At 47.1% G+C, this 14049-nt stretch overlaps 1 protein-coding gene across 2 annotated transcripts in view; it reads right to left on the bottom strand.

Moving 5' to 3' along the window:
- Window positions 1–14049, bottom strand: part of CD82 (CD82 molecule) — a 70079-nt gene that overhangs the window by 47217 nt on the left and 8813 nt on the right. Inside the window, exon 2 of one of the 2 annotated variants that reach the window (XM_054025858.1) lies at window positions 270–468. The exons of the other annotated variant lie outside the window; for it this stretch is intronic. The gene's annotated coding sequence lies outside the window, so the exon portion shown is untranslated. The remainder of the gene's footprint in view (window positions 1–269; window positions 469–14049) is intronic. 2 annotated transcript variants of the gene reach the window in all.

The raw sequence follows: 14049 nt of genomic DNA, 5'->3' as shown, positions 1-14049 counted from the left end.
GACCAAAAAGGACGCGGACCCACATACTGGTTCTATTCTACTGCTGCTGAGAAGCTTAAGGGCAGCAATCACTGGACTTATTCACAGAGGTCAAACCACGTGACATTGGAGGCTATGGGAGAGGCAGGACAGTGGAGACCCTCCATCCCAGACACCCTTGGAAATAAGGACAGCAGGGAGAAGAAAAGGACATGCTTTGTGCTCTGGGTTGAATTGGCAGGGAAGAAGAGAGGAGAGTTACGTAGCTGTAAGTTTAGCAGAACACTTACTAGCCAGAGGCAGATGCATGGACCCTCTGAGCAAAATGCAGGGGCAGGAAATCCCAGCACCCTGCCACTTCTGGCACTGGGATCCTCCTCATGTTGTTCATCTGGACTTTGCTGGTGGACTCACCCTGGATTTTCCTAGAAAGCCTCTGGCTATTAGTTGCCTGATGCTTCTCAAGCCCTGGTCTCTTCCCCTACCTCACTGGAAAAAGAAAAAGCAATGCATTTTTGTAACCTTCTCCAACTGCACCATAACCCAAGATCTCTAATACAATGATCATCTAAATCAGACTACTACCTATCCCTTCCATTGGTTTGATTTAAGGAGTCTTATCCATTTACAAGCCGTGTTATGCTGTACCAGGTCATCTGTATATGGATGGTGGAAACACCACAACTCTAATGCAGATGATCTGGAAGACTAGTTAAATTTCCTCACACTTTCACTGCTAAAACAAAGCCATTTTTGATCTTAAGTACCTGAGGCTTTAGCTTACAGTAAAGAACTGACAAGCTCCAGATCTAAGCATGGCTGGGTTTGGAGGCGGTGTGGAGGCATGAAGGGAAGGGAACCTCAAGAAGTGCAGAAAGAGGTGCTTGCAATTCAGCAGAAGTCTAAAGGGTATCTCTGCACGGAAAAACAAGAACAACCAGAACAGCAGCAAGTTTCAGAGATCAGGCCAATGGACTTGGACTCATATGGCTCACGCTCAGGAATGTCTACATTGCTATTTTAGTCTTGTAGCATGACTCAAGTTAGTTGACCCGGGCTCTGAGACTTGCTGCCCTGGGGTTTTTTTGCATGCAGTTTAGACATACCCAAAGTCGGTTACAACTCAGTGCTCCAGTAAAGTATTATAGACCCTCATGCAGTGGGAGATGCTATATTTGCCAGGTCAGAGGCTCTTGCTGTTTTAGTGACCTTACTGTATTTTTTCTTACAAAGTGTCTCACTGTTAAGTACATCATCGCATCCTTACTGCACTTTCCAGTGCTGGAATTCATCTTATTTGCCTACAATTCCCCATGAAGTTTGCCAGACACAGTATTGCTCCCTTTCCATGCTGATCAGTTGGACTTTCTACTGTCCTTAGTAACTGCACTGAAATGCAGGTACCCTGCTCAAATAGACCTACTCCTATGAGGCTTTAAGCTCCATATGGACACCTCAGAGATTAGTGGAAACACCCCTTTAAAGTGGCAACAGCCACCACATTCCTGGCTGCAGTGTCAGTCCTGGACATGAATCCAACTCCATCAGAACCAGGACCACAACTTTCTGGAGCAGGTGAGAAAGTCTACGTCCAATGGGCAGCACTCATACTACCTACCAGATACTATACGCAAGAGCCTCGTAGAAAGCCACGTGGCTGCAGTGCAAAATGGCCTTTCCTGGTAAAAACAATAGCAAGGGTGAGGGAAAGGAATGCATTGGCTGCACAGCTCTTCAGTGGGGTGGCCCTGCCCTCATGTCAAGCTAGTTTAGTGGAAGCTTTTAGATACTTCAGAGATCCCAAATTTACAGTATGATGGGACCCTGCTATTAAAGGAACAGTGTTGAAACCCATGAGCCATCAGATGGCTCCCACCAAATCCAATCTACATCCGTCATCACCACTTCCTTCCACCCATGAAGTTTAGTTTCCTGCTGCGGTCTCATGACAGTCCCATGAGATCAAATGCAACAGGATTCATTGCACCCAGGGCTTTGGAGCGGAGCCCGAAGCTAGAGCGCAGAGCAGTAGGTTTTTGCCTAGAGCTGGAGCAGAGCAATTCAAAAATTTGATTGCTCCAAATCCTGATTGCACCCAAGCAAACTTCATAACCCTGTCACTACGGGAGAAGCTTGGCAGCAGTGAACACGAGCTTAAGGGCAATAAGTCACAGAAACGGAGACAAATGCTGTAGCATGACCCATATCCTGAACTTTTGGGGTGCATAGTGCCTGATGCAGTCAGCAGCGTGCATTGGAAGGATATCAAATAAGTCACAGGTAAAGTTTGAGAGGAATATAGAGACCCTTCCTACTTAAAGGCTCTGCCCTTTCGAAACAAGGGAAATTAATATAAAGATAATCACTTTAAAGAGTGGATGTCTGAGATACTCCCCTTCTTCCTGCTCAAGAACTGGGAGCCTCCCCATCTTCCCTTCCCAAAGCATCTGTCCCATTACTATGAGTGGCACAATCTGTTGGCAGTTTCCCTACACATGATACATTAGAGTCTAGCCAGCCCATCCAATGTGCTGAGTGTTCCTGGGTGCCTCAATTTTATGTACAAAGCCACAGCCTGTTTTAAATTGGGCATTTTAAGAAAGAGCCAGTCGTGTTGGAGTTTGCAACAAAAGCTGCCTGAAATACCAGGACCCTGTGCAAGACTTCTGCCGCCACTGGAGGGGAAAAGCAGTCTTCACTATCAGGCCTTATCAACCGCAGCTGCTGCAGGTGTTTGTTTAGTGACAGCAAGGAGCAGTGCTATAGGAAGGAAGCCATTCAGCAAAGACTACAAAGGGAGTTACAGAAGCTGCTTGATTTGTAGCCAAAGCATTTGTCTAAATGAAGTGTTGCAATAAGAAGTCTCAATTAGACAAGGCAAACGCCAAACAATCCAGTCCCTTGGCTATACAAAGCCAGCTGGAAGAGAAGATCCTACCATCCCTGCAAGGTCAGAAAGCCTTTCAGTTGCACCCAGCCTGGGAGAGCCCCAGTGACGAGACTTACATGACATACACAGGCGCTTTGCTCTCTCAGAGACTGCATGTGGTACCAAGCAGATGATTCCACCAGCTTTAAATGGAGTGACATGAGAACATTAGCCAATTACAGACCTGCCAAGCCTCATACTAAACCCTGCCATCTACAGTTAGCATCACTCCTCTCGGAGATCAAACACTGTCCTGAGAAAGCCAAACCATCACTCTGACCGACCTCTGCATCAGTGTAAAGAGAACTGTTCCTCTTGGCGTGAAGCAGTCCTGTCAGACATATGGGATAAGTTCTCCAGGAATTTGGCAGCTGCAGAAGAGTAAGTTTTAAAAAGCTGGATCCATTTCAGGGAGAAAGAGGGGCCTCTTTAGAGTCTCCAGATTTACACACATACGGTGCCCTACTTATGCATTTGACAGTTTGGAAGATGGGTTAAGCTGAACCAGAAACAAGGCAGGCTGGGTGGCTTTTTCCCGTTACCGAAGTGTCTTACGTTCTTCGGAGATCACTGTGGGGCAAATTTAGAACACTAGCCTGAGAAGAGATAGCAGGAGCACAGGCTGGAAGGCTGCCATCAGGACTGGCTCCAGGTTTTTGCCACCCCAAGCAGCGAAAGAAAAAAAATTCCGAATTCCCATGCCGCTTTCTTCTTTGGCGGCAGGTGCTTCCCTCCCAGAGGGACCCGCCGCCGAATTGCTGCCAAACAGCCAGATGTGCCGCCCCTGCCCCTTGGCCGCCCCAAGCACCGGCTTGCTGGGCTGGTGCTGGCCGTGGCTACTGTTTGGGTTCTTTAAGACTGCTATGTTCAGCACCTTTCATCCAAGGATCTCCAAATGCTTTACAAATATTAACTACGCCTCAGCACCTAGGCAAGTACCCTCATTTTAGAAAGGAGTCAGCAAAGGCAGGATAGTCCTGTGGTTAAGTCAGTCGACTTGGGAGATGGGACAGGGGTGGGGTGTCTATTTTTAGCTCCATCACAAACTGACCTTGAGCACTCTTTGCATCAGTTCCCACCCCCTCAAAAAAGGAAAATAGAATCAGTAAAATACGATAAACACTTTCACGGGTCCCCTATGAAGTAGGAAAATAAGTTGAATGTCTGAATCAGGGGCTAAAGTATATAGGCACAGAAGTGGATGATCTGACTTCTCACAGCACATTGGAGCAGCACTGTGAAAGAACCCAGAAGTTCAATTCCCAGTCCCTACCCCAACCTCTATAGCAGGGGTGAGCAAACTTTTTGGCCCGAGGACCACATCCGGGTACGGAGATTGTACGGTGGGCCATGAATAGTCATGGGGGTTAGGGGACGGGTGGGGGTGAAAGCTTCAGCAAGGGGTGCGGGCTCTGAGGTGGGACCAGAAATGAGGTATTCAGAGTGTGGGAGGGGGCTCCGAGCTGGGGCGTGGGTGGGGGCTCCAGCTGGGGGTGCAGGCTCTGGGATGCAAGAGTGTGGGACCAAGGGGTTCAGAGGGTGATCAGGGCTGGGGCAAGGGGTTGGGGCATGGGACAGGGTGAGGGGTGCAGGCTCCAGGCAGCGCTTACCTCACGCAGCTCCCAGAAGCAGAGGCATGGCTCCTACGTGGAGGTGTGGCCAGGCAGCTCTGCGCGCTGCCCCATCTGCAGGTGCCAGCCCTGCAGCTCCCATTGGCCCCGTTTGCTGGCCAATGGGAGCTGTGGGGGTGGCGCTTGGGGCAGGGCAGTGTGCAGAGCCCCCTGGCTGCCCGTACACATAGGAGCCAGAGATGGGACATGTCGCTGCTTCTGGGAGCCATGTGGAGCAAGCCCCCGCCCGACCCTGCTCCCCAGCAGGAGCTCGAGAGCCAGATTAAAACATCTGAAGGGCTGGATGCAGCCCCCCGGGCTGTAGTTTGCCCACCTCTGCTCTATAGGATAGATTACAACCATCTTCAGCTGAAGAACGAGCCAATGCAAGAAACTGCATCTTTGGCATATCTGTCTATTTGCTCAGTAGTATACATGTACACTGCCTACCAGACAGCTCTGCATTGATCTCAAAGGCACAGAAGGGGCAGCTAAAAATGCAGGAATGTGTGACCTCTTCTTAGGTTGTCATTTGTTACAATGCCAGGACACTAGCTGAGAGGGAACTGTTCCAGCTCCAAGTTTCACACCATGCAGGTGATTTTCTCTTATAAGCAAAAGCCTTATAGTGAAATTATTCCATTTTTAATGGAAGCAGAGAGCAATTATTGCACAAAACACTGTTCTAGTTATTCAGTCAGAACAGTTAAGGCCTCCACTAAATTTAACAATTGTGCATCTGATATTCTAGTTATACATGCTATAAAAAGCTAAGGCAATCAAAGGTCCCTTCAGGGACCAAGCGTTACCAAGTGGGCCAGGAAGGAATTACTTCTCCCCTTTACCCCCACACAGCATTGCACAGTGCATTAGGGAATTCTGTTTTGCCTTCCACTGCTGGATCCAACACAAGCCACTGCCACAAGGAGGATACCAGATTAGAATCAATACTCCCATCTGCTTCACTCTAAAAGTAGAGTGAGACAAGAGACAAGAGCCAAGACCATATGCTAGTTGCATTGTAAAACACCCAGTGTTTGGGATGTACGAATGACCAGACTTCAAAATCAATACCATCTCCAAAACCACTGGGGAGGGTGTCAAGGTACCCATGACATGTCATTTCCCCTAGATACATCATGAGATCTTGAACTTGATGGCATAAGAACCTGGTCATTCCAAGTATCCCCATTCTTCAAAATAGGGATCTGTTAGGGGTGTAATAAGGAGCTGATTAAGTGAGGCTCTCACTTTCCAAGACCAGGAGTTCTTGGAAACAGGGCTTCGCAGAGTTGACTCACCCACTTCAACAGAATTTGAGACTTCCAGGTCCTAGAGAATTGAATCGTCTCCTGCCTGCTCATAGACAGTCGATGGTAGGAAGTCTCCCTAAAGAACTACATGATCCCATGAAATTCTCTCATTTAAAGAGGGTCCCATGTAATCACCAAGTGAGAGTAAGGGGCCCCAACATCTGCAGGCAATACAGAGCCAACACACCTGGATTCTGCAGCACTTTACATCTTCAGATGGCAGCACAAAGATAGCTAACCAAATCAAGAAATATTCAAGGACTGGGTCCCACTCTCAGTCAATTAGAAAAGGGAAAGAGCTGTCAATGATGGCTAGATTAGGGTACAAGGTGTTAGAGATTACATAAGGATTTTAAAACATGTTGAGGCAGCAAATCTTAAAATGTATTGAGGCCCATACTGAGGGAGCCAATCAACTAAATTGAAATAAAATAGATTAATCTGCATCAAGGAAAAGGTTTGGGGCGGGCGGGGGGGGGGGGGGGGGAGGGAGTTAGTCACTCCCGATCACTCTTCCGTATTCTACATAAACCCCCAGGCCTTGTCTAGACTACGATTTGAGGTGTTATGTTCAACTATTGTCTACCTTGCCTTCTAGTACATGCTAATCAAGACAACCCTTTTTAGGACATGTTAAAAGTAGTGTAAGTTAGAGCCTAGCTCCTCCCCCAGGGAGTACCTCAACCAACTAACAGCCTTGTCTACACTAGGATTTAACAATGTTAGATTACACCTTTATTCCTACTGAAGACAAGGGTGTAGACTGAGTTAGTGGCAGGTTAGCCAACATGTGCTACCATGAAATTCCAGTCTAGACAAGGGCCCTAGATAGAAAGAAAAAATCTTTCACTGTACATCTAGTTTAGACTTACTATAAGAGCAGAAACTCTAGTTAATTGACTGCCAGCTAACTCAAAATTAACACAACTTGTCAAATGCTAACCTAGACACTCCACAAGTGTTTCTAGATTTGTTTTAAGAGGAGTACTCTGGCAATTAACTAGTTAAAATGGGAGCAAAAACTCTAGTATAAACAGATCCCTCTGTGTGGACCTGTAAAGAAAAAAGTCCTCATCCCTACCAACGTAGGTACTGGAATGACAGGTCCGGGGGTGCTGCCGCACCCCCTGACTTAAAGTGGTTTTCATTATATACAGGGTTTACAGTTTGGTTCAATGGCTCACAGCACCCCTACGATAAAACCCGTTCCAGCACACCTGCCTACCGAGAGGTGCTAGGACACAGGCCAGCCCCTTTCACCTTCCATCCAGAATGACTGTGGTCACATCCTGGCTCAATCTTCAGGAACCAGGAAGATGATCTTCCAAATAGTCAAACCAAGATGCTCCCTTACTCCATGCATTACTCTAATGCATTTAGAGTTCATTCATTCAGGTTAGGGTTGCTAACCTAACAGGACTGGCTTGAGTCTCCCAGAATCAGCATCAATCTCCCAGTGACTATTGAAAGCAATCTGGGAGATTTTAATAGGATGTTTAAAAAAAAAAAAAAAAACACGACATTACATCATGTTGGGAAAAAAAAAAATCTCCCAGAATAGCTTCAATCAGAGTTGGCAACCCTAATTCCAGTCTGTTCTTACAGTAACACCCTTCCCCCAATGCATACCCAATGCAAAGGTGGGGGTGTGGGGTGGATGAGAATAGCTGGAGTCATTTGACTTTTGCCACTTCCACATGATGAGGTGGCTGCCTGCTCATCTGATTCTGCACCACATCAAGTGCTATGTCAGGATTGTTAATGAGAGGAGGGGATGGGGTGGCAGCTGCTTTGTGAAGCCAAGAAGCTATTGAGGCTTGCTATTGAGGGCTGTGTCTGACCCACAGGGCCCCAGCATCTTGCTAGTAGCTGCTCCTCCCCACGTTCCCCCTTCCCCCCCCCCACACACACACATTCTGTGAGTGTCATGGCCCCAGACAGCCATTGTTCAATTCCCATTATTCACCCCACACCCCTCCTGCAGATTCCCATTCAACTCCCCCATACAGGGCCCATTCTCACTAGCAGCAGTAAGACAGAAGGAATGGCCACAAAGGCTGTACACTTCACCTTGTTTCATATGCAGTTAACCAGGGCTTTTCCCCCCTTCTAGATATGGTCCATGAACCATTATTAGTTTAGTGTTTGCTCTGTGCCGCACAGGACCATCAGTGAAACCAGTTCCTGCCTCAAAGAGCGTACAGTACAAGAGGCAGATTGGAAGTACTATCATGGATAGATATAAACTGTTCAGGAAGCACAGGCAAGGCAGAAAAGGTGGGGGAGTTGCCTTGTAGGTAAGAGAGGAGTATGACTGCTCAGAGCTCCGGTATGAAACACCAGACCAGGGGGATGAGGTGGACGAGGCTTTCTTCTGGCAACTAGCAGAAGTTGCTAGGTCGCAGGCCCTGGTTCTCATGGGAGACTTTAATCACCCTGATATCTGCTGGGAGAGCAATACAGCAGTGCACAGACAATCCAGGAAGTTTTTGGAAAGTGTAGGGGACAATTTCCTGGTGCAAGTGCTGGAGGAACCAACTAGGGGGAAGAGCTTTTCTTGATCTGCTGCTCACAAACAGGGAAGAATTAGTAGGGGAAGCAAAAGTGGATGGGAACCTGGGAGGCAGTGACCATGAGATGGTCAAGTTCAGGATCCTGACACAAGGAAGAAAGGAGAGCAGCAGAATACGGACCCTGGACTTCAGAAAAGCAGACTTTGACTCCCTCAGGGAACAGATGGGCAGGATCCCCTGGGAGAATAACATGAAGGGCAAAGGGGTCCAGGAGAGCTGGCTGTATTTTAAAGAATCCTTATTGCGGTTGCAGGAACAAACCATCCCGATGTGTAGAAAGAATAGTAAATATGGCAGGCGACCAGCTTGGCTAAACAGTGAAATCCTTGCTGATCTTAAACGCAAAAAAGAAGCTTACAAGAAGTGGCAGATTGGACAAATGACCAGGGAGGAGTATAAAAATATTGCTCAGGCATGCAGGAGTGAAATCACACTTGGAGTTGCAGCTAGCAAGAGATGTTAAGAATAACAAGAAGGGTTTCTTCAGGTATGTTAGCAACAAGAAGAAAGTCAAGGAAAGTGTGGGCTCCTTACTGAATGAGGGAGGCAACCTAGTGACCGAAGATGTGGAAAAAGCTAATGTACTCAATGCTTTTTTTGCCTCTGTCTTAATGAACAAGGTCAACTCCCAGACTGCTGCACTGGGCAGCACAATATGGGGAGAAGGTGACCAGCCCTCTGTGGAGAAAGAAGTGGTTCGGGACTATTTAGAAAAACTGGACGTGCACAAGTCCATGGGGCCGGATGCACTGCATCTGAGGGTGCTACAGGAGCTGGCAGATGAAATTACAGAGCCATTATTTTTGAAAACTCATGGTGATCGGGGGAGGTCCCAGATGACTGGAAAAAGGCTAATGTAGTACCCATCTTTAAAAAAGGGAAGGAGGAGGATCCGGGGAACCAGTCAGCCTCACCTCAGTCCCTGGAAAAATCATGGAGCAGGTCCTCAAGGAATCAATTCTGAAACACTTAGAGGAGAGGAAAGTGATCAGGAACAGTCAGCATGGATTCACCAAGGGGAAGTCGTGCCTGACTAACCTAATTGCCTTCTATGATGAGATAACTGGCTCTGTGGATGAGGGGAAAGCAGTGGATGTGTTATTCCTTGACTTTAACAAAGCTTTTGATACGGTTTCCCACAGTATTCTGGCCGCCAAGTAAAAGAAATATGGTCTGGATGAATAGACAGTAAGGTGGATAGAAAGCTGGCTAGATCGTCAGGCTCAACGGGTAGTGATCAATAGCTCCATGTCTAGTTGGCAGCCGGTTTCAAGCGGAGTGCCCCAAGGGTCGGTCCTGGGGCCGGTTTTGTTTAATATCTTTATTAATGATCTGGAGGATGGTGTGGACTGCACTCTCAGCAAGTTTGCAGATGACACTAAATTAGGAGGCGTGGTAGATACACTAGAGGGTAGGGATTGGATACAGAGAGACCTAGACAAATTAGAGGATTGAAACGAAAGAAGAAACCTGATGAGGTTCAACAAGGACAAGGGCAGAGTCCTGCACTTAGGATGGAAGAATCCCATGCACTGCTACAGACTAGGGACCGAATGGCTAGGTAGCAGTTCTGCAGAAAAGGACCTAGGAGTCACAGTGGACGAGAAGCTGGATACGAGTCAAGTGTGCTCCTGTTGCCAAGAAGGCTAACGGCATTTTGGGCTGTATAGGTAGGGGATTGCCAGCAGATCGAGGAACGTGATCGTTCCCCTTTATTCGACATTGGTGAGGCCTCATCTAGAATACTGTGTCCAGTTTTGGGCCCCACACTACGAGAAGGCTGTGGAAAAATTGGAAAGAGTCCAGCAGAGGGCAACAAAAATGATTAGGGGGCTGGAGCACATGACTTATGAGGAGAGGCTGAGGGAACTGGGATTGTTTAGTCTCCAGAAGAGAAGAATGAGGGGGGATTTGATAGCAGCCCTCAACTACCTGAAGTGGGGTTACAAAGAGGATGGAGCTCGGCTGTTCTCAGTGGTGGCAGATGACAGAACAAGGAGCAATGGTCTCAAGTTGCAGTGGGGGAGGTCCAGGCTGGATATTAGGAAACACTATTTCACTAGGAGGGTGGTGAAGCACTGGAATGCGTTACCTAGGGAGGTGGAGGAGTCTCCTTCCTTGGAGGTTTTTAAGGCCCAGCTTGACAAAGCCCTGGCTGGGATGATTTAGTTGGGAATTGGTCCTGCTTTGAGCAGGGGGCTGGACTAGATGACCTCTTGAGGTCCCTTCCAACCCTGATATTCTATGATTCTATGGAACACCAACCACATCTCTCAGAGGAAGGAAAAACCTGGAGTTCATAGGGGCTTTTTTGTGAGCCTTTCAGAGAAAGTGTAGTTAGGGTGGATCTTGAATGCAGGAAGAGGGTGGCAGCTTGACAGATTGATGGGGAGGGCCTTTTGTTCCAGGTGAGCAGCATGGGAAAGTCTGTTTGGGGAGTGAAGGGGTGGGGGAGGGGAAAAAGAGAAGAGAGGAGAGGACAGACAAATCAAAGCTGCAGAGCAGAGTTTTGAAGGGTAAAGCCATGAAGTTTAAGAACTTTATTTGTATGGTTGTAGCACTGCTCCCATTGTGCTAGTAAGAGATAGTCTCTGCCCTGAAGAGCTTAAAAGACCCGTTTCTTCTATTTAAGAGTGTGGGAGGAGAGTAGAGGCTCAAAAAGGTGAAGTAACTTGCAGGTCAGTAGCCTCCTTAGTCCCAGTACAGCACCCAGTCCACTAAACCATGCTGCCTTGTTGCAGAGGACAAAGGGAAGCCTGACTCAGGGACTGGGGAGGTGGGAAAAGAAGGTGATGTTTCCCTACAGGGAAGGATGAGCTGGCTGGTCCCACTTAACCCTCCAAAAACCAGCTTGCAACCCAATACAAATTGCATACCAACATTCATATCCAGATGGCCAGCTCTGCAGGAGTTAAGGATAGAAGGTCTTGGCTGCGGGGCAAGGCACAGGACCAGCATGTAAACCTTACAGACTTATTGCACAATTACAATGATAAGGCTAGGGACTGGGCCCATTACCAGGTTCACACCCAGAGAATTCCATACCTATCTGATTTATAAACAAGCAGGGAGGTAGTTTCATAACTGCAGCAACTGACATGCATCTCCAGCTAAAGACCTGGTCCAGCTAGCTTGAGAAATCAACAGTGAAACTGAGAAGAGGCTAGAGGCCATATTTCTCCCTGGAAACTGGCAACTTTATAACAGTAATGCTGTGAGGTTGTGCAGTCATTATGTTTTTATAAAACCATATAAAGTGAGTATAATGTAACTGGAATATGCTTCATGCAAAATGTCTCTTGTAAGGTATCATTATAAAGCTTATAATCTACTGAGTGTGATCATCCTATTTGTATAAATGTACCACTCTTGTATCTAAAATTAGAAATATGAAATATAACTCTGAGGGCCTATTGTAATTATGGAAAGCGTGGGCCATTAATGGTGGTTTGGAATCTTGACTCCTCCCATTAACCAGGATCATTGTCTGCAGATGGCTGTTTACACCTGTGAGTCTTCCTGTAGGTGTGTGCGCTGGCAAGTGGGTAATGAAGTCTTGCAGTAACATGTGATCATGTCACCTGACCTGGAATCCATCTTTAACCTGATGCTTTTCCAGTGAGGGGGGGGAAGTGGGGTAGAAACCCAGAGGGACAAAGGGTTCCCGCCTTATGCAAAAGATATATAAAGGGGTGGAAGAGAACAAGGAGGGAGAGAAGCCATCATGAAGAAACCCCTAGCTACCATCTGAGCTGGAACAAGAGCTGTACCAGGGGAAAGAATTATGCCCAGGCCTGGAAGGTGTCCAGTCTGCGAAAAAAAATTTACTGAAGCATCTCTGAGGGTGAGATTATCTGTATTCAATTTAATTAGACATAGATTTGCGCATTTTATTTCATTTTGCTTTGCTTGGTGACTTACTTTGTTCTATGTTACTACTTGGAACCACTTAATCCTACTTTCTGTATTTAATAAAATCACTTTTTACTTAGTAATTAACTCAGAGTATGTATTAATACCTGGGGGAGCAAACAACTGTGTGTTTATATACATATAAAACTGTGTATATCAGTGTTATAGAGGGCGAACAATTTATGAGTTTACCCTGTAAAAGCTTTATACAGGGTATAACAGATTTATTTGGGTTTAGACCCCATTGGCAGTTGGACATTGGAGTGCTATAGACAAGCACATTTCTGTGAGCTGTTTTCAGGTAAACCTGCAGCTTTAGGGCAAGTAATTCAGACCCTGGGTCTGTGTTGGAGCAGATGGGAGTGTCTGGCTCAGCAAGACAGGGTGCTGGAGTCCTGAGCTGGCCGGGGAAACAGGGATAGAAGTAGTCTTGGCACATTGGATGGCAGCTCCCAAGGGGGTTTTTGTGATCCAACCCGTCACAAACGCCGCTAATGAAAGAGCGTCTTGATGCCTGGTTAACACACCTCATGCGTAGTGTGCTGGGTGTCCTCACTGACAGGAGTTACCCAAGAGTCTAATAATAGCTAAACCAGGAGATTCTCCACTTGCAGCACAGCACAAGGCCCAGCCAACCAGCAACATCTTAAACCCCGCCTATAGTCACTTTCTGTGTAAGCTTAGTACGAGGGTATAGTCAAAACACACACCATGCAGTTCAGCTTTTAAGTCACACTTGTCTGAGATGTCAAAGAAGTTTCTAGTCATCCATCAGAGAACAAGGCAGGCATTATGGCTGAGGAATGTCTATGTAAATCTAAACTCTACTGCAAGTTAGCAGCCAACATGGGTCTTAACATCAAAGTTTGGTCATCCATGTTTAATGGATTATTTCTATACCCTACCCCCATATAGCATAGGGCTGTACATACACTTATTTCTACCTGAACAAAAAAACATGGCCACTTACAAGACACTCATATTTCTGAGCCCAGATTAGCACAACTCCCCTGGAGCTGACAGGCTATATGTCCAATTTGCCCTAGCATATGGAAGTTTCTTTCTCAGATCGCTAGGACACTCCACAGCATTGACCAAATGGAAACTAGCTCCTGGCAGAAGCTCACTATCGCCATGAAACACTACATCAAGGTGGCTCACGTTGCTAAGGTCTAAAATGCCCCTCTAGCCTGCATGAGAGCTACTGCGTCACTGAATGCCAGATGGACATTGCAGCAGTACAAAGGAACGTGGTGCAGTTCAGGGAGTCAGTGACACTCCACAACTGGTAACAGAGAGGGTGTCTGTATAAACAGTTAAGGTATGGAAGAGACGGGATGTAGTCAACAGCTGAGACTACATAAGAGAAGTTCCTGCTCGGGTATGTGGCTCCAGGGCCGCCGAGAGCGGGTTCGGGTCCCAGTGGAAAAAAAAAAAAAAAAAAAAAAAGTGTTCGGGCCTCCCAGCAAGGGTGGACAGGCTAACAGAACCTACGAGAGAGGGGGGAAGTTGGGCCCTCTTCCGGACCGCTGGGCCCCAGTAATTTGTACCGGCTCCCCACCCCACCCCCTCTCATCAGCCCTGTGTGGCTCACAGGAGATTTACCTCCCTCCTGTCACGTTATTGATTTGAACTGGGACCCTATAGGACATGGTTGCAACCAAAGTCCTGTAGTGGCACCAAATCTTGTATAAAGGGGGTCAAATGAGGTGTCTAAGACAAGGTTATGGTTT

The sequence above is a fragment of the Malaclemys terrapin genome, chromosome 4 (assembly GCF_027887155.1).
Source record: "Malaclemys terrapin pileata isolate rMalTer1 chromosome 4, rMalTer1.hap1, whole genome shotgun sequence".
NCBI classification, from domain to species: Eukaryota; Metazoa; Chordata; order Testudines; family Emydidae; genus Malaclemys; species Malaclemys terrapin.
Note: the sequence above shows the minus strand (reverse complement) of the source record. Positions and strands in the feature narration are given on the sequence as shown.